Below are 23,982 nucleotides of genomic sequence, written 5' to 3'. Positions count from 1 at the left end.
CCCATTGTCGCCTTAAGATCTCTCTGTGTCAGTGCGACGTAATACCACTAGCAAAAGAAAAGATCATATTTCTCTGAAATTATTTACGACTTAGGCCTACTTACTTATCGTATCCTATTAGTACCAGGAGTGTCCGAGGACGTGTTCGGCTTGCCTGGTGCAGGTCTTCCTGACGCCGTGGGCGGCCTGCGCTTGTGGATGTGGGATTATGATAATGAAGTAGGGAGAGATGAAACCCTGTTTAGGCACGTAGCCTACTCCTCTCGAATAATACCAAGGGGTCTGCTCAATGCTTTACGTTGCCATCCGACGGCCGAATCACCATCAACAGCATCATATCCCTTCACTCCATTTGAACACTGCGATTTGAATCCAGGCTTTTGGCTTTTGGCATGCAATCTAGTGATTAGAAACTGTCTACTACCAACTTTCCTACCCTGCCGGCCAACGTTCTGATGGTGATTTTTTTTTCATCCCAGGCTAAGTGGCTCAGACGGTTGAGATGCTGGTCTTCCGACTCCAACTTGGCAGGTTCGATCCTGGCTCAGTCCATTGGTATTTGAACGTGCTCAAATACGTCAGCTTTGTGTCAGTTGATTTACTGGCACGTAAAATAAGTCCTGCGGGACTAAATTCCGGCACCTCGGTGTCTCCTTAAACCATGAAAGTAGTTACTGAGACGTAAAGCCAGCAGCATTATTATACTTTTCTTTTGACCAACGGCACTCGAACCTGCTAACCATGGTATCAGACCTTTATTTTAGAAAAGACCAAGTTAGCTACTTATGAGCAATCTGCCACTTGGTGACAGCCCTTAATCCAGATCAATTGTAAGTGATTGATGGGTCGCATGCGGCACGATGCGTATCCGCTCGGTCGCTATTGGCACGATAATGGCCGGGTCGCATCCGGCACGGTCGCATCTGGCACGTAACCCCTTCGGGTTGAGCAGCGGTCGCTTGGTAGGCCAAGGTCCGTCAGGGCTGTAATGCCGCGGGTAGGGGCATTATTTTTTCGCATTAACGATAAACGCTGCAAAAAATATTTTGAAGCGATTTTGAGATGTCTCGACAAATCATGTGAATCTGATTAAGAATATAATGATTTTATTTTTGCGAATTACAGCGAATTTAAACGATGAGGCTACTTTAAAGCGAAATTTATTTATTTTGCGATAAGTGCAAAACTGCAGCGAAATTCTTGGAAAATAACGAACTTGTATTCCAGTATTACGTGACGACGTAAAACAACTAGCAAAAAAAAAAAAAAAAAAAAAGTATTACGTGAGTGAGGAGAAATGGAAGACAGAATAAGGTTTTGTCAATTTGACAGAAGTACCTGTGTAATATTGTAGGAAATCTCTTAATGGTACGGCCACACAGGATGAAAGGGTAATTTACTATATGTAATTCTGGTTTCGACTGTAATAAATGGAACACTAGACTATTTATCAATAGTGTTGCTATTTATGTATGTATTCATCTTTCACATAAATAATCCACAAATTAAACTTTTTAGGACTAATTTTAGAAAATGTTCAGACAGAAATTCAAGAGATAAGGCAAGTCCTATTTTGCAAAATAATGTGAAAAACGGTTTCCTTTTTTGCGAAATCGTTCATAAATTAATGGGAAAAAAATCATGTCTCTAGCCGTGGGGTTTGTTTATTTAAATACCAAAGCTGGCTGTGCAATAAGATTGGCTGTGCTGAAGCTAGACACAAATATTGTTCATGCAGTAATTCTGTCCACCTAGCTCGATCCACAGATGTAAACACATATCTCCCACCTACAATAGCCGCCTCTGTGGATGCGTGGTAGTGTCGGCCTGCGGATCCCAAGATAACGGGTTCAAACCCGGCAGAGGTGGTCGGAATTTTGAAGGGCGGAAAAAAGTCCATTCGACACTCCATGTCGTACGATGTCGGCATGTAAAAGATGTCTGGTGACACGTTTGGTGTTTACCTGACAAAATTCATTAAATCTCAGCCATAGACGCCCAAGAGAGTTTCGGTTTACTCGGTCTGCCATCTAGTGGGCCTAGAGTAAAACGGAACGTCGAAATTGAAGAGCAGACAGCCAGATGGCGTCAAATTGAAATGTCTGCACATGGTAGCTGAGGCCATACGATTCTTCTTCTTCTTCTTCTTCTTCTTATTATTATTATTATTATTATTATTATATATATATAATTCGCTGGGGCCATCAAGGACCACGTTAAGTCTTGTTGCATTTGACACTGAACTTGGCCTTCTTTAGAGCCCAAATTTCCCTTTGTGAGTGGGCCTGCTGACGCTCCTCTGTCCAAAGGGCACCGTGTCTTCTCTTCGGTTGCTCGTCTCGGTTTAGCCCGTACGTCAATATTTTCTTGCGGAAGAGATCTCTGTTAAGGGCGTCTTCAGCTGAGATATGTAGCATTTGCAGGTCTTCTTTGGTATTTCTAAACCAGGGAATTGTGGTTTTGGGGTTTGAATCAAAAAAGTGAAAGATTTCTTTAGTTAACTTTCTTCCGTCCATTCTTTTCAGATGACCGTAAAATCGTGCCCGTCTTTTTCTGATTGTGTCGGTAATTTTCTCTATTTTGCTGTAGACTTCCTTGTTGGATCTCTTTTGGTGGATTCCATACCTGTACTTTGATCCCAAGATTCCTCCCACAGTTTTGCGTTCTCTTTTCTCCAGTTCTTCAAGGAGTCCTTTGTTGGCATTTAGATACAGGGTTTCGGCTGCATATAGAACTACTGGCTTCAGAACTGTTTCATAGTGACGTATCTTGGTGTTTTGGGAAAGGCATTTTTTGTTGTAGATTGTGCGGGATGTTTGGTAGGCTATTTCAAGTTTGCGTACTCGCTCCTGAAGTGCTTCTTTGTCCAGTCCATTTTTCATGATGATCTCACCCAGGTATTTGAATTTGTCTACTCGGGTGATGTCCCCGTATTTTGTATGGAGTTTTGGTGTAGCCTCTTTGATGTTAGTCATTACTTCTGTTTTCTCAAACGATATCTGCAAACCAGTTTGTTCGGCAATTTCCTTTAAAATTTAAACTTGAGCTCTAGCGGTTTCTATGTCGTTTGAGAGAACAGTAATATCATCGGCAAATGCTAAGCAGTCTGTTGTGATCTCCTTGGATTTGGTTCCTATTCTCAACGGGCTGCAGTTGGTTTCCTGTAATTTCACCCGCCAGGTTCTGATGATCTTTTCAAGAACACAGTTGAAGAGTATCGGGGATAGCCCATCACCTTGTCGGACTCCTGTTTTGATGTCAAAGGAATGCGAGAGACATCCGTGGAACTTCACCTTGGATTTTGTATCGGTCAGGGTGGCTCTAATTAATGCCAGCAGTTTCAAATCAATTCCAAATTCATTTAAGATGTTTAGCAGGACTTCCCGGTCAATGGAGTCGTACGCTTTCTTAAAGTCCACAAAGACAGACACATACTGCTTGGACTTTAGTGTACAATATCTGATGATCGTTTTGAGATTTTGGATCTGTTCAGCTGTTGAGCGACCTTTTCTTAACCCTCCTTGGTATTCACCTATTTGATGTTCGACTTGTGCTTCCAAACGCTCCAGGATGGCAAGTGATAGAATTTTGTAAGTCACGGGTAGCAAAGATATTCCTCTGAAGTTGTTGATGTTCTTCATGCTGCCTTTTTTGTGTAATGGATGGATCAAAGCTATTTTCCAATCTTCGGGTAGGGTCTCCTTGTTCCAAATTTCTTCTATTTGCTTTTGCAAGATATCAAGTGATTCCTCTGGGGCATATTTCCACAGTTCTGCTACTACTGAGTCTTCCCCAGGCGCTTTGTTATTTTTGAGACGGGCAATGTGGCGCTTGATTTCATCTCTGTCGGGTGGTCTGGAATCTGGGTACCTGAGTAAGGGTTCCTTGGTCTCGATGGGGCTTTGCGGTTTAGAGCAATTAAGTAAATTCTTGAAGTAATCTGCCAGAATGCTGCAATTTTCTTCATTTGACGTCGCCAGTGTGCCGTTCTTTCGCTCAAAGCATAGAGATGGTAGTTTATAGCCAGTGAGTTTGCGTTTGAAGGCTCTGTAGTACTCTCTGCTTTCATTCTTCCTAAAGTTTTGTTCTATCTTTTCAATGAGAGATTTTTCGTATTTACGTTTCTCAGTTCTGAACACCCTAGCTGCTTGGGCACGTTGGGTTTTGTAGGTTTCCCAATCATTTTCTGATTTCGTAGAGTAGTACTGTTTCCACGCATTGAGTCTTCCTTGGAGGACTGATTCGCAGGTACTATTCCACTAGGCATGCTTTTTGCTTCTCTTGATTTCTGCAACGTCTTTGGCGGCCTCAACAAGGAGACTTTTGGCGTTGTTAAAGTCACAGTCATTTGGTCTAGCCTTCTCCTGGAACTCCTCGACCCTTTGCCGAAGTTTATCATTGTTGAAGCGTGTGATCTGTTTGGTTGTCTTCCTTGTGTTTGCGGGAATTGGTTTGAATTTGATAAGAGACATATAATGATCTGAGGCCACATTGATGCCTTTCTTTACCTTGACATTCATAATCTCAGGGCTGTTTCTCCTGGAGATTGCAACGTGATCAGTTTGGAACTCTCCGAGAGCTTGGACGGGAGAACGCCAAGTCATTTGCTTTCTGGGTAGATGGCGGAAGTGGGTCGACATGACCTGCAGGTTGTGATTTTCGCAAATGGACACCAGTCTTTTGCCGTTGGGATTGGTTCTTTTGTGAGCAAGGTAATTTCCTATAACTTTCTTGTACTTCTGTTCACGACCTAGTTGGGCATTGAAGTCACCCAAAAGAAGCTTGACATGGTGTTTGGGGATTTTGTTTAATTTTTCATCCAGTAGGTCCCAGAAATTATCAACTTCGTCTGAATCAGACTTGTTCTTATCGTTTGTAGGAGCATGTGCGTTAACTAGGGCGTAGGTTTTGTTCGCGCATTTAATTGTGAGTACAGACAATCTGTCATTCACAGGTTCGAAATTTGCAACCGATTTAAGGATCTTGGTTCTAACAACAAACGCGGTTCCAAGCATCACAGCTCCATTGAGGATTCCTCTTTGCGCTTTGCTCTTGAAAAATCGGTAGACTTCGGATTCAAAAATCTCTTCATCTGGGTACCTTGTTTCCTGTAGGGCCATTATGGATATCTGGTTTTCGTGAAGAGCTTTGGTGAGGGTTTTCAGCTTGCCAGTTCGTGTAAGTGAATTTATGTTGAAAGTTGCTAGAAAGGTTTTAGATTTTGGCCTGAGTTTTTGACTCTTCGGGGTACACCGAGACGCTCCGAGTCGTCTCTTGCATGATGTCGAGTCTCCCCCAGAATCCGAACGAGACTCGTGCGCTGTGGCGTTCACGACGAGGGATTTATCCGAAGATTTATCCCCTGGGGTATGTTTCTTGAAATGTGCCATCATGCTTTTTGACTTGACTTTGCTTTGGACGGGTACCCATCCTCTTACAACTAGGGTTGTTAGCCCTAGAGGTTGCCTCAAGATGTTTTCTGGCTTCTGGTCATTTACCAGTCTTCGCCGTAACCCTGGCAAGGGACCAGTTTTTTTTTCACGGTGGTATTTTATTTCCCTACTACCCTCTGACTCTGCTGGCGGCAGAGCCAGCGAGCTTCCCTAGTTCCAATGGGACGCGCCCAATGGAGGTAACCGGTAAATCCCCACACGGGTATTATTATTATTATTATTATTATTATTATTATTATTATTATTATTATTATTATTATTATTATTATTATTATTATTATTATTATTATTATTATTATTATTATTATTATTATTATTATCCCCCTATGTCCGCCTCTGTAGCGTAACGGTCAGTGTGATTAGCTGCCGTCCTCGGGGGGCCGGGTTCGATTCCCGGTACTGCCAGAAATTTAAGAATAATAGGGGGGCTGGTACGTGATTGAAATGGTACATGCAGCTCACCTCCAATGGGGGTGTGCCTGAAAAGAGCTGCACCACCTCGGGATGAGGACACGAGTTTACTTTTTTATCCCACCTACAATACAAATGTTATTTATTTGATACAATAAACTAACATGTTCATTTTCAAGTGTTCAATTACTTTTCGAGAAGCGATTTCGACGTTCGAAGCCAGGCTTTCATAGTATTATGGATGTATTCTGCCCGAAGGCAGGTCCGAACCTCCGCAGAGGTGTGCCTGAGCCGGAGTTTACGTATGGTAGAGTGGCCAGTTCCTTTCCGCACCTCCATTCCCTTACCCCCCACCAACAGCGCGTGGCAGCCCATCCAAATACTGACCACGCCCAATGTTGCTTGACTTCGAAGATCTCACGGGATCCGGTGTTTCAACGCGGCTACGGCCGTCGGCTCATACTAGTAGTAAGTGTATATAAATCCCTCTTTCTGTCCGTGTTTTACAGCGACATTGAGAAGAAAATGGGAATGTTTCAACATGACACCAGATATTGCTTATTACCCATCCGGTGCAGGTAAAATATAATGAACCTCTCATAACCACGAATTTGGAACTTATAAAGAAAAATGCATTTATTTATTTATTTAGTTATTTTTCGGGTTGATCCGTGTTGTTGTTTTCTGTACAGTTTGCCGTACAGCAATCAGGGATTGGGAGACTGATTACCTTGGATCGAGTAGGGGTATTTCAGTCGCCTTCACAAAGAATGTATTCGAAACGTCGGCAAACTGCACGTAATGTACAGAAAACAACAAGACGGTTCAACCCGGAAAAAGAAGTACATAATTCTACATACCGTGGAAGCTTCACTTCTAATAATACATTTATTTAATTATGAAAGTGATTGTGTAATCTTCGCTATGCTGACCCGCACATCTCTGTACACAGGCCCGATGACCCCTGGACGACTAAGGGGTCCGCGCTCCTAAATCTTTGTTTCTCCCACCCCCTCACTTAATTCAGACCAGAACTGTGAACTTGTAGGTTATTTTATATCCAAGACGTACCCGCCCCTGGCGGCGGAGTTTGCACCAAAAATTGATGTAGTAATAGTGTAAAATTGGTCAGTTACAAATGTGGTATATTTGTGGTGCTAATTAGTGCAAAAGCGACAATGGATGCACCGATTTAACACACCATAACTGCACCATAATTACACCGCATCTTTTTTTCATTTTTACATAAAAAATTAAGACCATTAATCAGAGAATTTCTGCATCAAGTTTGCGCCAAAAGTACACCAACGTTTTTCTTTCCACCCTCTTTATTGTCGGCACCAGAATTGAACCAAATTTGCTTTAAAAATGCTGCAAAGTTTCACCAAGGATTTGGGTGGATTTGTGGAATCACCTTGGTGTCATTTTAATGCAAAATTTGTGCAGTGTTCTTTGTATTTACTTCACAAATATAATTGCTCAAAACTGATGTACGGAATTCTTGGTGCAAGGTAGGTGTATTTTTGATGGATCTTTCGAATCAAGCATTGGGGTACATTTGTGCCACTTTGATGCAAAATTGGTGCACATTCCTTCGCATTTACCCCCCCCCCCAAAAAAAAACATATAGCATAAAATTGGTAAAATATGGTAACAACAACAACAACAAAGCTAACATCATACTTCTCTGCTGTTCACTGACACACTCTCTATCTTGATTTGTTTTTTCACTTTTTAAACAACAAAAGTTTGTATTTTTATTGACATTGAAATTGATTTAAATTTTACATTTTTGTTTTTAATTACTTTTTGCCGAGTCACTGGGTATTTGCTCCCTCCACTCCGCTCCCCCCGTGGCGCCGGCCCTGTCTCCACAGGCTCATGTATCAACTTTAGTTCGACTGCGACCTGATATTGTAGATCCACGCTGTGCTAACTAGAGTTATCATAACGGCTCTCTTGAGTTTTGTCGCCTTCCATTGCAATAATGAGAAAACGAGAAAGTCGCAAGAACGATCAAGACGAACTTAAACTCTTAGTCAATCATGTTTCTGCCATCGTTTATTGATCACATTAGTGGAACAATGTATGATGCCATTACCATTTTAAAGGACCTCTTTGTGGGTCGACGATTGAAGTTCTTGCTCACCACAAGCTTGAAACACGAAAACAGCAATCGGGTGAGTCAGAAATGCACTGAGGTGCTGAAGCAGTTTAACTGCTGAGGCTAACGGAGACGCTTTTATGAGTGATCTACGCGAGTTACTTATAGGTCAAACCTCTCTCTAAATGAAGACTTCAGTTAGGCATGGGTAGAGACATGATTTTTTCGCATTAATTTTTGAACAATTTCGCGAGAAGGATACTAATTTTCGTGTTATTTCGCGAAATAGACATTGCCGTATCGCTTTAACTTCGCTTTAATAAAATTCTAAAATTAATCATTGTTTCCTTAGTTGGTTGGCTGTGGGAAGGTCTCCAAATCCTAACCATTAGAAAAAAGAAAAATCTTTATCAGAAAGAGGTCTTGGAAAACCTAGTCTTACTATCACTGTTCGTTGATTGTGGAGGTTTAATTGATGGACTGTATATACCTGGTACATACTTTTGAAGCCATTTCCGGACTGCAGGGTCGTCTACCTTCTCCAGCGGGATGTTGGCTTTGAGTAGCATCGCTGTTGTTTCGCGAATAAATTCTATTTTTTCGCTCTTAGCTTTCTTTTGCATATCTAATGAGAGTTCTATTGTTGTCTGCCGTTTCACTGTTGGAGTGCTAAATTTACGTTCTGAATGCTCCTTATTTTTAAAACAATGTTTGAGACGGTATCTCCTTTCTCCCACTCGATACGAACATTACAAAATCTACACATTAAAATATTGTTTTCCGAAACGTATAAACCTTCACTCGCAAACTGTTTAGCTCTGCTGTGCACCGTAACACTTGTCGCTACTGTCTGTGATCACTTTCTTAATTTTACTTGACTACGAAGCCGAAATACACCAGTCAACTATGCTGCTTGTAGACGTCATTAGGGATTATAGGATTGCACAATGCCGTGAGGAGTCAGGCTGGGGGGGGGGGGGGGGGATTACCAGCCAACACAAGAACATTCCTAACATTTCGTTTGACAAGAAGCCTGGAGCCAACTCTTTTTCTTTGATGCCATGTCTTGAAGAGATTTTCCAGAACGTTAATGATAACATATTTCTTTCCTGTTGATGAATCTTTGTTCGCTCTTCCTTTTCTTTTCATACATAATCTTGGAACAAAATGTCAAGTTCGTTATTCGCTACAGATTTCGCTGTAACATCGCGCTTATCGCGAAATAATTGAATTTCGCTTTAAAATGGCCTTATCGCTGTAATTCGCTTTAATTCGCTAACATAATATCCATATTTTCTTAACCAGAAACATATGATTCGTAAAGATATCGCAAAAATCGCTTCAAAATATTTTTTGTCGCGTTTATCGTTAATGCGAAAAAATCATGCCTCTAGGCATGGGCATTAGAATTAGCTAGACTCATATATGTGGACCGCCAACCTCCGCTAGGAGAAGGCGCCTCAAGAAAAAGAAGAAGAATATACCAGCAGCATTAAAGTCCATGTCAGCAGTATTGGCAGCTATTACCGTGTGTTGCAACATTTGTGGTTCAGGAGAACACATGAGACACATGAGAACCGTCTGTACTGACAGGAAAGCTATATGCAGAGGATGCGGCAAAGACAAGTCACTACCAGAAAGTATTCCAGCAGCGTTCTGGAAAGAAACGAACCGGAATTCTTCCCTGCAGCCTGTTCCTTCCTGCTCAGCAAGTGTATCTAGCGGCTTATCTACGGTTTCTCTTAATGGAGACCTTATCTCGGTCGTAATTGATACAACGAGCACATCAAGTTTTGTCTGTGAAAATCTTGTACTAAACTCCAACTGCCTGCTCTATGGAGTACCGGTATGGAAGTTTCTATGGCGTCCAGCAACCTAAGATCATATTCCAGTGGAATATGCCACGTAAATCTTACACGCTCCAAGGACACACTTATGAAAATGTCATTCTACATATTCTCAATAATCTCTGTTCATATATTGTTGTTGTAGTTGTTGTAGTTGTTGTTGTTTGAGTCATCAGTCCGTAGACCGCTTTGATGCAGCGCTCCATGCTCCAGGACACTGCCCTTGAGTCGGTGGAGGTGGGATCCCTCGCTGAGTCGGAGGGAAAAACCAACCCTGGAGGGTGAACGGATTAAGGCGACACTCCGAAGATAAAAATCGATATTTTGGTTATTTTTGTGGAATTTTTTTATGACTGAAACTGAAAGGATTGAGGTTTTTTCTTGTCACGAAGTTATTCCGCTGAATTCAAACAATTTATCACTATAATAATGCTTTGCCGATTGTAATTTTACGTTTAAATCCCATTTTTCACCCATAATATTCACCCAAATGTAACAACATTTGTATGGTATATGTATCACAGCTATATTAAGAAACCTACGTATGGAATTTTCGATTGCAGATTTTTTTCAGTTAGTATGGATTTTAAGTCCAAAATTTTAGAATGTAAAAATTACGCAAACTTAAGTACGATGTATCTCCTTATATAAATTATGTACAGAAAAAATCGATACGTAGTGCTTTTAAAAGAAGTAGTCCATTATCTACCTAATTACGAATTTACATTAACATGTTAATTAAATTTCATGAACAAATGGAATTAAATATTTCAAAAAAATATTTTGGAGAAACTATTCATTGTATATGAAAGAAATGTTCGTGATATCTCTACTTTTATGTAGGTGAGATTCCCAAAAGTTTCGTAAAAATCAACGCATTAGGTGAAAATATATTTTTATCTCCGGAGTGTCGCCTTTAGAAAGAAAGCTGTACGAAAGCAACACTTTTTTACAAAGTTCAGCCGCTCAGCGTTATCTACGTAAGATCTTTACAGCCCACCTCTGTGGTGTAGTGGTTAGTGCGATTAGCTGGCACCCCCGGAGGCCCGGGTTCGATTCCCGACCCTGCTACAAAATTTGAAAAGTTGGGTTCATTCAGCCTCGGGAGGTTAACTGAGTAGGGGAAGGTTCGATTCCCGCCTCATCCAACCTCGAAGTGGTTTTCCGTGGTTTCCCACTTCTCCTCCAGGCAAATGCCAAGATGGTACCTAACTTAAGGCCATGGCCAGTTCCATCCCTCTTCCTTGTCTATCCCTTCCAATTTCCCCATCCGCCCCACAAAGCCCCTGTTCAGCATAGCCGGTGAGGCCTCCTGGGCGAGGTATTGGTCCTTACCCCAGTTGTATCCCACTACCCAGTCTCACGCTCCAGAACACTGCCTTTTGATGTGGTAGAGGTGGGATCCTTCGCTGAGTGCGAGAAAAAAACAACCCTGGAGGATAAAAGGATTAAGAAAAAAAGAAAGAAAGAAAGAAAGATATCGATATACCTCACTTGTAATTGAGAATTAAGTAAACAAAAATTTCTTATTGAGCTCCTCAGCCCCGCCGTTGGAAATACAAGTGACAAAAATACCTTGGTATTGCAAGGGTTAAGAACTACGACGAAAAATTAAGATTCCCTCTTTGTTCTTTCTTTCTTTCTTTCTTTCTTTCTTTCTTTCTTTCTTCTCCCTGTTTGTACGGGTACTGAACACCCTCCAAAAATGTTGGTGGAGTGGGGGTGGGTGCTCGGCGTCGCTGATCAACAGTAGCCTACTTTGTAAGAAAGAAGTCAGCTCCCGGACGAAACTATTTTTAACGGGTCTGTTTTAAGACCAACTTTGCTTTACGGGAGTGAAAACTGCGTAGTTATCTTACTCATAAGTTACAAGTAATAGACATGAAAGTAGCGAGAATGACCGATGGTACAAACGGGTGGGAACAATGGCAAGAGAGTATTCGGAATGAGGACTCGAATGATGAAGCTGTACTCATAAACAGTTTTCACTAATGAGGGTTATGTGATGCGAATGGAGGAAGATAGTTTGCCTAGGAGAATAATCGACTCGGCCATTAGAAGGAAACCAAACTGCAATAGACTCAGTTTCTAATGATAGGAATTAATGGAGGCCACAGAGCTACGGCATTTAGTAAATTCACGGAGGCTTGCAGACTGAACGCTGAAAGACACAACAGTCTACCTTCCTGTGGATGGGCGGTAGAATAATACCGATAGTATCTCCTGGCTGTCGTAAGAGGGCCAGGGTCTCTGAACTTGGGAGCGTGGGTTGGCGACCCACAGAGCCCTTACCTGAGTCCTGGCATTGCTTCCACTTTCTTGTGCCAGGCTCCTAACTTTCCTCTATCCTGTCCGACCTTCCTTGGTCAACTCTTGTTCTTTTCCGACCCCTACGGTGTTACGTTGCAAGGCCTAGGGAGCCTTCCATTTTTCCCCTCTGGTTAGTGTTAATAGAGGATGGTTGCCCCGTTGTACTTCCTCTTAAAACAATACTCACCACAATAACAGTATATAATGAAGATGTGTGTATTGAATAAAATTCACAAGGAGAAAGTAATATAGCACATCATAGTTCATCTCTATGTTGTTTTCTATAGAACAAAATAGATGGCAGCGGTGGGATTCGAACCCACGCCCTTTCGGACTGGTGCCTAAAACCAGCGCCTTAGACCGCTCGGCCACGCTACCGACGTTTAGTAGAAGGCAGACTAGAAGGTCAGCTTTTCCCACTGCAATGACGTATTTCCTTGTCCATGTTTATAACAGCTAATTGACACTTCAGTTCCGTGTGTCACAACGACAATGTGGTTAGCTACATCAAGAGTTACCAACTATCCGGTGTTTCACCAGTCTGACCAGCCATAGTGTTCGTTCCACGACGCCCTGGGGAGCGGCTGCTTTCTCGCTGGGGCGTACAAAATGTCCATTTTTCTCTATCACTTCCAAAGCAATGTAATAGGATGGTAGGATGAATGTTTCGTATTGTGCGGTTTGGAGAAGTCTACACTTCTACTATGGTTCCTACAAACATGGTCGGTAAATGCAGAGTGGGTCTCAACCACTGATCTCTATACATGGATCGCTGATGGCAGGTCTCCGCTGCAGGAGAAAGTACGCCAAGTTGAGCGTGCGGTTCGCCATGTTGGCGTACCCATCCTAGAGCTCTCCTTATGGGGAAGTAATGATAATATAGTCAATTTTAAATCGCAATTCACGGCGCGTTGGAATAATTAAAAATATAGGGACATGTTCACTCAAAGGATAAGGACATTAGGATCACTGACACGTCGTTCCGAGGTCAGTAAATCTCCGGGAAAGCAATAAAAATGAGTGTATAATAACGGCCGACTAATATTAACTTAGGTGCTGAATACATGCAATTAGCGATCGGTAACACAATACGAGTGAAAATCAGTTTCTGGAAACATTGCTGTAAATTGTGTACATGTATGTCACGAAATTATGCATTCTTAAAATGATGTACCTATAAATGTAGCTCACTCTACAGGCCTAGATTCGACATACCATAATCGGTGCTTGATAATGAATTCCTGTTTCTTGTTTCTATGAAGTAACGCGCAGTTTATCAAATTAAAATATCATTGAAGCAAATGTACACATTCATAAAACCAGCAAATATTCAAAACTTGTCAATATATCACATTACCTGCAGCTTAATTTACTATTACAGACCTCTTTAATTAAATTCAGCTACCAAAGCAATATTGATGGTCATCATCAGAAATATGTAACACCCGTTAAATGAGCCCCAAATACCACAACTAGTATAATGGGATAGCCTAAAACACCCACCACACTTTGCCTTTCCCACCACTCCAGTGTCTGAAACCCATAATCATTACGGTACTGATGTAAATAAGGTCTAGAATTCCTCCAGACTTCATTTTCTAAGATTGTTATAAGGTCACGCCAATTATTTCATCAAAACCGTCAGTTTAATTATGACAAATAAATAAAAATATAAGTAAATATTTACTTGCAGTTAATGTTCAGTAAAATTGAATACAGTCCGCCTCTGTGGTGTAGTGGTTAGCGTGATTAGCTGCCACCCCCGGAGGTCCGGGTTCGATTCCCGGCTCTGCCACGAAATTTTTGAAAAGTGGTACGAGGGCTGGAACGGGGTCAACTCAGCCTCGGGAGGTCAACTGAGTAGAGGTGGGTTCGATTCCCATCTCAGCCATCCTGGAAGTGGTTTTCCGTGGTTTCCCACTTCTCCTCCAGGCAAATGCCGGGATGGTACCTAACTTAAGGCCACGGCCGCTTCCTTCCCTCTTCCTTGCCTATCCCTTCCAGACATCCTATCCCTCCACAAGGCCCCAGTTCAGCATAGCAGGTGAGGCCGCCTGGGCGAGGTACTGGTCATTCTCCCCAGTTGTATCCCCGACCAAATGTCTGAAGCTCCAGGACACTGCCCTTGAGGCGGTAGAGGTGGGATCCCTCGCTGAGTCCGAGGGAAAAACCGAACCTGGAGGGTAAACAGATGATGATGATGATGATGAAAATTGAATACAGTTGGCTATACATCACTTCTAAGGCGTGCAGTTTGTCCATTTTTATCTAAATAGTCTTCTTCAACGTGATGGGAGCAGAGAACAGCTGTTTTAGAAGGCTCCCAAGTCTCCCACCTGATACTCCTAATCCATGATCTTAGATGTTCGGGTTTCGAGAAAGGAAACCTAGAAAAATTGCCATTTTGCTCCCAGAATATGCGAAATAAGATACAATAAACCTAAAACTCAATACACTACCCTAGGAAGATTATTATGTACAGTATAAAACTCACCGATGAAATGATTTCTCCTTCTGCTGATCGTTTCTGTTTGTACATCCATAAGCTGAACACTGCGGTATGTTAATACCCGGTAGGATGCTTCTTCATTCGGATTTCACATAAATACATGCACATTTAAATTTAATTTTGTAATTTACAACCAGTGTCCGCCTCTGTGGTGTAGTGGTTAGTGTGATTAGCTGCCACCCCCAGAGGCCCGGGTTCGATTCCCGGCTCTGCCACGAAATTTGAAAAGTGGTATGAGGGCTGGAACGGAGTCCACTCAGCCTCGGGAGGTCAACTGAGTAGAGGGGGGTTCGATTCCCTCCTCAGCCATCCTGGAAGTGGTTTTCCGTGGTTTCCCACTTCTCCTCCAGGCAAATGACGGGATGGTTCCTAACTTAAGGCCAAGCTTCCTTCCCTCTTCCTTGTCTCTATCCCTTCCAAACTTCCCATCCCCCAACAAAGCCCCTGTTCAGCATAGCAGGTGAAGCCGCCTGTGCGAGGTACTGGTCATACTCCCCAGTTGTATCCCAGACCGAAAGTCTGAATCTCCGGGACACTGCCCTTGAGGCGGTAGAGGTGGGATCCCTCGCTGAGTCCGAGGGAAAAACCAACCCTGGAGGATAAACAGATTAGGAACGAACGAATTTACAAGTATACTACAAGGCAACTAACCTAAATTCATAAAATACACTACTATTTCTTCTGAAATAACACAGCACAGAACACCCGTGGAACTACAATCAAGGGGGTTGGCGTCACTGAACCAAGCATAAACAAAGCAAGCGCGCTCCTCGTGGTCTATTCAGTGGGTCTACTGCACGGTGCGCTCGCTGCCATCTTATTACGCCAGTCATCTTCTATTCAGCTTACTGCTACCCAAGCCACCAGCCATCCATTTATAGAGATCAGTGGTCTCAACCCATAAGTGGCCACGGCTGGTCCGCGGTCCAACAGCTCTGCACTCTGACCGGCCAACGGAGCAGAGGAGGGGTGGCCACGGCTCTGACGTGGCTCTACGCTTCTGCGTTCGGGAGTAGCGGCTACTGAATGCATGATTCGAAGCAGTGTATCGATTCATTCAAGTGTCCGAGTGAATCGATTCACAGGAACGGCGAGCTCACGCACACGGTTCAGCTTACTCCCAGCGGACAGTGCTGAGTGGCGCACTCACTGGACGTTGACGGGGAGACGAGCTTCCGCTGCAGCGAGACAGTGAATCATGGCACATCGAAAGAATCGTGAACGAGCACGGCTCAGTGAGACACAAGACACACACGGCTCCTTATCGGCACGCTGGACACTGGCGGAGAGCCGAGCTTCCGCTGCAGCGAGACATACAGTGAGCCATGGCACACCGAAAGAATCGTGAACGAGCACGGCTCAGTGAGACACAAGATACACACGGCTCCTTATCGGCACACTGGACACTGGCGGAGAGCCGAGCTTCCGCTGCAGCGAGACATACAGTGAGCCAGGGCACACCGAGAGAATCGTACGCAGTCGCGGATCAGTGAGACACACACACGGTTAATTACCGGTACACTGGACATTGGCGGGGAGCCAAACTTCCTCTCTCTGAAGCAATACATACAGAGCCATGGTGTACTGAAAGAATCGTATGCTAGAATGGACTCTCGAGCTCAGCTCATTTGAAAATAATACCCACTTGCATTCACTGTCCTCTTCTTACAGGGATGTTTAAATAATAGATGGATTTATTTGCAGTGTTAAAAAGGTCAAAACCTAATTCTGAAGTAGCTAGTAAGTAGGTAGGTTATTAGATTATACTGTTTATTAGTTTAATGAATACCGAGCTCGATAGCTGCAGTCGCTTAAGTGCGACCAGTATCCACTATTCGGGAGATAGTGGGTTCGAACCCCACTGTCGGCAGTCCTGAAGATGGTTTTCCGTGGTTTCCCATTTTCACACCAGGCAAATTCTGGGGCTGTACTTTAATTAAGGCCACGGCCGCTTCCTTCCAACTCCTAGCTCTTCCCTGTCTCATCGTCGCCGTAGGACCTATCCGTGTCGGTGCGACGTAAAGCAACTAGCAACTAGTTTAATGAATCTTAGTATTATAACTTAGTTGACATTTGACAATTAAACTCGACTCTAGCCTGCCCTATGACTATGAGTCATGCTCATGACCACTCAAAAGTACCTGTTTTATATTGGGAAGAACGGCTCAGTATTCTCTCAGTTCATATGTCACATCGTTGCACAAGACTTCAATCATATGTGGACAGTAAGTGAGCCGACTGACGCAGTAACTTAACCAACAGTATGTTGAATCAGAAAACCAGCGGGCTACTGTACATCTCGGGTAGCCTATACAAAATATGACTATTTAAAAAATCCTCAGCTGATAGAAAAATACATATTTTCAAAAATGACTGAGCTAGTTCGATGTGCGGTTAGTATCGCGTAGCTACGCGCTTGCATTCGGGGGATGGTAGGTTCGAATCCTATCGTCGGCAGCCGTTAAGATGGTTTTCCGTAGGTTCCCCATTTTTACACCAGGAAATGCTGGGACTGTACCTTAATTAAGGCCATGGCTGCTACCTTCCTAATCCTAGACCTTTCCCATCCTGCGTCGCCGGAAACCTTCGATGTATTAGAGTGACTAGCATTTTTTCTAAGAAGGGAGTTCATAGTATGAAGACCAGATGGCAGCAGCGAGCACTGAGTGCTGTTGCTGCTGTCTTACCAGTACTACACAGATGCACTAGGAGCGGTGACTAATGTGCCGGGAATCGGATCACTGTATCGATTCAGTAACGTGAACGGAATAAAATGAATCGATTCAGTAAAATGAATCTAATGTCCCAACACTATTCGGGAGACGGGACAGGGCTGGACCTCACGCCTGGCCCCAACCGTCGGCTGTACTGAGAATGGTTTTCCGTGGTTTTCCATTCTCCTGCACTAAGGCGAATACCGGGACAGTTCCTAGTATAGGTCACGGCCGCCAACCCCCTCACCTTCTCCGCTCATCCCCTTCACCGTAACAAATCTCCCGGCCTGAGAGACTGCGTCACCATGTAAGAGGCCCGCCTCCCCCTTCAGGGGAGGAATGAAAACATTTTAGTAGTAGTAGTACAAACATGCCCACCGCTCCCTTGGAACACTGAACATCTGAAATTGAAGGACTTGAGCTTCGATAATGCTGAAAAATTATCTGAACAGGAGAGGTGCTAGAAAAAACCGTGCCACGTCGTTCAATCTTCTGCAGACCTTAACAGAATTAACATAATTTACAATCAGTGTACTAGGTACGACCTGTTATGATCGGTAGAAGAGAATGGACAATAGTGATTCATGCGTGTTCCTTGTCTAACACGTTTGCAAATCCTCGAGCGAACTTCAAGTACAGTGCGCCCGCCAGAAGGGCCTTAACACACGAGCGTTCTGCTGTCGTTGTCGCCGGCCAGGCCGCTTCTGTAGTTCAGTATGAACACATTTTGTGGCTAAAGCCAGCTTCAACGCGTATGGAATAATTTCGTTCGGCAAGTAGAACTGGTCCTGCTCCCCAGTTATATCCCCCCCGACCTAAAGTCTACGCTCCAGAACACTGCCCTTGGGGCGGTAGAGGTGTAATCATCGCGGGGTTGCAACACTTGCACGGAGTGACCCTTCCACGCTACCTGATGAGTCAGAAGTAGGTGGTGACACTTGCACAGAGACTTTCACTATCTAACATGAGTCAGAAGTAGGATGGTCATACTAACATAACTTTTGGATACCTAATATAATTTGATAGGTACTTAGAAGAAGATGCACATAAATACTGGCTTCTCTTGGAAATCCAACACCACACGCGTAAATGCTTCAACATGTAAGAAAATGACTCAAAAAGTATACAATAGTCTTCGGCTCGCCAGGTGTAGGTCTTTATGATTTGACTCCCGTAGGCGACCTGCGGGTCGTACACCCAGCCCCCGTGCCAGCGAAATGAACCCAGAACCCATTATGGTTATACTTCCCGACCCTGCCGGGAATCGAACCCGGTACACCTGTGACCATAGGCCAGCACGCTAACCATTTAGCCATGGAGCCGGACAATAAATTCCATAAAATGACCACATAGTGACTTACAACTTTATAAAATGACCTAATAACACAAAACGGCAAAAAATGACAAACATGACCTATTATATTAGCATTTTTGTTTTTGTTTTTGCTATTTGTTTAACGTCGCACTAACATATCGAAAGTTTTCGGTGACGGAAGGGTGGGAGATTGGGAAGGTAGCGACCTTCATTAAGGTACAGTCGCGGAAAACCATATTCAGGGCTGCCGGCAGTGGGGTTCTTTTTTTTTTTTTTTTTTGCTAGTTGTTTAACGTCGCACCGACACAGATAGGTCTTACGGCGCAGTGGGGTTCGAACCCACTATCTCCCGAATGCAAGCTCACAGCTGCGCGACCCTAACCGCACGGCCACTTGCTCGGTAATTAGCATTTCAACAATGTGGGAACTATGATAAGGATTTCTATACAAGTTAGCGATGTCTATTTAGAATCAAATAAAAGATGACATGTCATCAAAAATCCTAGCTCTGGTAATCACGGTAGTGAATTAAGATACAATTTATAAGTACCTGTTAATTTTATAAATGCTGGCCCCATGGTGTAGGAGTAGCGTGTCTGCCTCTTACCCGGAAACCCCGGGTTCGATTCCCAGCCAGGTCGGGGATTTTACCTGAATCTGAGGGCTGGTTCGAGGTGATTAGATTAGAATTGAGGAGCTATCTGATGGCGAGATAACGGCGCTGGTCGAGAGAGCCAAGATTAACTACCGTGAGGATTCGTCGTGCTGACCACACATCACCTCGTAATCTGCAGGCCTTCGGGCTGAGCAGCGGTCACTTGGTAGACCAAGTCCCTTTACGGGCTGTTGCGCCATGGGGTTTATTTTTCTGGTTAATTTTATACATTGTAAGAGACATTTAGCCGACTTAGCGCCGTTTCCAGGGAACACCACGAGGAGGTAGTCCCTTTGCGTTCGTCATAGATCTATTTTTTCACTTTATGCAAATTCGTCAAGTTTAATTTTTAAGTGTTGATTCAACATATTTGCATGATTATCCAGTGATATTCCATTGTCACGTTTTTTCTTTAATAATTATAATTCAGAATATTTACATATTTACAATATTTACATGATTTACAAATCCTGTGTTATTCCAGGGTAGTTTCACTGCAGTTTCTGAGCGTAAGCAACACAAACTAGGAATGATCTTAGTTTGCCATCAACTTCAAGGCCTTTGAAATCCTCTCATCGATCTTCACTGCTGATTTCTTTCTTCTCTTCCCATCGATATTCAAAACTATCCCGTCAAATTGGTGACCGTAGTACCAAGACCGACTCCAATCCTCAGACCTTAATGCTACTCTCGATCGTTCAAAGATGGCGAATCAAGTAGCCGGAATTGTTGGAAATCTGCGTTTGTTTTGGTTTGTTGTTATCGTATGTAGTCTGTGTAATTTTATGAAAGTTGACGATAAATGTTAGTTCCTTTGTAGAATATAAGTGTGCGAGTGTATTTATATGAGTCAGTGGACACAAATGATCTGTAATTTTATACACAGTAATGTGATAATGTGCTTGTTTTGATCGTGTTTTTAACCATTAAAGAACATGAGTGCACTAGGTGGACCAGGTTTTAGTCTAACTATGGCAATTCCTCTCATACAACTATTCTTAAGTGTCCTACGGAATAGAACATTAAGATAGAATTGGATTAGGATATACATCGTGATTATTTTGAAGTCCATGACAAAACTGTAGCGTGCATACATCATTTTGAGAATAAGTCTGAGGTTAGGGAAGTCATTTCTCTACTTCCAAACTATTCGTGTTCCTCGAAAAATATAAATTTAGATAGAATATAACTGATATTGTGTTACTCCGTCAGTGTCTATGTGCTTCAAAGTGTCGAGTGATTTACATGCAAGTGTATTTTACAATAATCTGAGCTTTGCCTGCGGAAATGTTTGGCTGGATCTTGGAGAATAACAAAACTTATAAGTGTGACAGTTGGAGCAATCTGTACAACTGTTACACAGAAGAAATAGTGACCTGAGGGATTAGCTGGGTTTGTAACGTAGGGTTTTACACTACCAACACCTTCCGATTCATGCTGTGGTTATCTGTTGTCAAGCAGACTGCGCCGAACTGAAGCTCGTGCATGTGGTTAAATATCAATGTTTAGTCAATAAAGTTTTTGCACTCATGTTCTTTAATGGGTAAAAACCTATTATATCTTTAGTGTCTGAACGTTTCATTACTAAGGTTACCATCATTGTGTGAAGTGCTGTTATGCCATATGTCAACATTATGTTAACATTACCAGGGCCGTTCGTTGGGTTAACATAATCATTTCGGGTGTACTTGGGCTGAGTGACTCAGACGGTTAAGGCGCTGGCCTTCTGACCCCCAACTTGGCAGGTTCGATCCTGGCTCAGTCCGGTAGTATTTGAAGGTGCTCAAATACGTCAGCCTCGTGTCGGTAGATTTACTGGCATGTAAAAGAACTACGGCAGGACTAAGTTTCGGTACTTCGATGTCTCCGAAAACCTTAACATGTGTAGTTAGTGGGAATTAAAGCCAATAACATTATTATTTCGGGTGTACTTCCTATTCGTTGGGTGCTGAATTTAAGAAATTGTCCACCACTTCAAAACTAAGGCAACGAATTGTGTTTCACAATTCTCATGAGAGCGAATAAATCGAGGAATTTCGTACCTTAATTTATTTTGAAACATTCAAAATGATGTTAGAAGTATCATTTTAACAGTTTTATCATGTATTTTCATCTATCCAGCGAAGTGAATTCTAAGAAAAAGCGTTATTTGACGACTTAAAATTTCTAAATAATCAGTTTGATCTCTTTTCTAGTAGAATATATGTGATTCTTGTTGGCGAAGCGTTTTCATACGTGTAAAAGTGATTTTTCTTATGATGTTACATTTATCATGTTAATTTACCGCCGTTTATATAATATGTACGTGCTATTTTCGTGTTAGCCAATACCAGCAATCCGGCTACTTCGGCCGCCATGTTTTTTTAATATTACGGTCTGAGGATTGAAGTCGGTCTTAGTAGTACTCTGCGTCATCTCAAAGATTCTTGATTAGCGAATAAACATTCGGGAGCGCTCTCGAAATTGAACTGTTTATTCTTTGGTTCCAGCCTTCGGAAACGTTATTGGTCCTATGCCGCCTTCCACAATAGTTCCACACCCACATATTCCTTGGCATGTGCTCGTTATCCAGCCATTGATAGACGTCATTGTCGTAAAACACCTGTAGATTCTGATTTTCAGGCGAGCTTTCCTGAATACATAGCCAACCATCATCAAACATTTCTAAGGGAATGTGCGCTAGTGCTGAATACATTCGAATATGAAGTCTAATTTCTTCATTTTCCCTGTACGCAGTAACAAGGCCACAATCTTGTACTTTCCTCCATAGACACTAATTAAAATTATAGTTGCAACCAAAAATCTCAGCTTGAGGAAACAGCGTTTTAGCTGATTGAACGATGGCGATTTCGAAGTCCATAATAAGTGTCACAGGGTTCCATCCTGGTACGTTGTTTTTAACAGCTTCGAAGAAACGAGCATATGTTTCCCGTTTCTTGTTTGGTAACAGCGCGTAGACAGCTGGTATCGTGTTGGTTTCTTCCCGAGAACTTCCAAGATTGGCGTGGATGATAAATAACTGCCCAAACTGCTTGCTTGAACCTTTGAAGGTCCCGTCGACAAAGAATGAAGAGCAATTTGATAAAGCAGATTTTCCTTTCTCACTAGCAAACACTAATATCCTGTCTTTAGGCCCCCTGTTGTCGTCTTCAAGTAGGAATTTTCCACCGTCGTTCATTGCTATGTGCCTTTCCTGTATTATTACACCTCCAGAATTGATCGGGTCTTTTGTATGTAGGTTCCATTCTTTTCCGTCGGATTGTGTGGCACTTCTATGTGAAGAGCTGGCCTACTTCTTCGGTGGTAAATTGTTGAAATCATTCTGTCTGTTTCCCTTGCACGGATCTTTTGCATTTACTACTTTTTTTTTCACTTCTTTCGCCGCGTCGTCCGGAATGCAAACACGACTTGTCTCGCCTAAAACTGTATTGTCTTTCGTTGTTATTCTTCGTTTACATTTACTTTCATTGAAATATACGCACCGCCAATAAGTCATTTGATCTTTACTGGTATAGTCCACAATATACTGATATTCGTTGTAAATCAATAAAGGCTTTCCCTTGGTGGTCTCATTGAACTCCATAATTGCAGAGCAATTATCACCAGTTCAACACGGAACACCTAGTTGTCACACAGGTATCAACTGTAGCAATGAACTCCACTTACCGGGTGGGTCTTCCCCTTCCCTGTTTCTGCATTCCAACCCTCCTTGGACCTCCGTGCAAGTGTCACTGTTTGAAATAGCCACGCTTAGTAATTTCCGGGAATTTTTGGCTTTCCGTGCAAGTGTCAACACATTCCATCTCCGTGCAAGTGTCACAACTTCGGATGAAGCGATAGTAAGGAATTAAAAATCAGTGTAGATCTAGACTCTGGCGTTGTAGAACGTCGTTTCAATCCTCTTGGCCTATTCTACAAGAAGACGGCGAAAACAAACAAAATCATGAACATTAAAGAAAATTGCCTTCGAAGAAATGAGGAAAATGTTTCTTTCGCAAAATGCCGGGATTTTCTCTCAATGCCATACCAGGTGCGGGAAATACGCGAGTGAATACGGAATTTATCTCTACCTCTTGGTCCTGATTCCTGACACGGAGTCACGGATGAGGTGAGATGAAATCAGCCCTTCCCGACGTCATCCTCAGTTGAGGAGCTAGTGAAGATGAAATGAAATTGGGTAAGGAAGTGCATGAAATCGGAACAGGAGTAGGAACTGTCCAGGAATTTGCCTGGAAGTGGAAGTGGGAAACCACACAAAACCATTCTTATGACAGTCGGCAGCGGGGTTCGAACCCACTCCTCCATAGCCGCGTGGCCACTCCGCTCAGTACGCGAGTAACTGCAGTATTTTGAACAATAACAGTTTCCAATTCCATCGTTTATTCTTACTGCACTGTTCAATAGCAAAACACAATTTTGTTAACTTGATTAGGAAATTAACAACGATATCCAGAAGTACATCTTTTCTCTTTTGTTTACTGTTGTTGTAAACTGTTAATGCAAACTAATCATTTAAGGTCATTTCTGTCTTCTCTGGTTACAAAGCAATCCCTTGCTCAGGAAATCCCCGCTTTCCTATCCTTTTTTTACAAGACAATCCCTTATTCAGGAATTCACCGTTCCCTATCATCTGATTAAAAGACAATCCCCACCGCTTTCATATA

The 23,982-nt window shown here is 42.7% G+C and overlaps 1 non-coding gene and 1 pseudogene across 1 annotated transcript; one reads left to right on the top strand and one right to left on the bottom strand.

Annotated features, from left to right (window-relative positions):
- Positions 1–23,982, top strand: part of LOC136879028 (glutathione peroxidase-like) — a 240,772-nt pseudogene that overhangs the window by 82,277 nt on the left and 134,513 nt on the right.
- Positions 12,424–12,503, bottom strand: TRNAL-UAG (transfer RNA leucine (anticodon UAG)). Its single transcript has one exon. It is a non-coding gene; the product is annotated as a tRNA-Leu (tRNA).

Source organism: Anabrus simplex, chromosome 8 (assembly GCF_040414725.1).
Source record: "Anabrus simplex isolate iqAnaSimp1 chromosome 8, ASM4041472v1, whole genome shotgun sequence".
Taxonomy (NCBI): domain Eukaryota; kingdom Metazoa; phylum Arthropoda; class Insecta; order Orthoptera; family Tettigoniidae; genus Anabrus; species Anabrus simplex.
The sequence above is the reverse complement of the archived record's forward strand: the minus strand, read 5'-3'. Positions and strand labels throughout refer to the sequence as shown.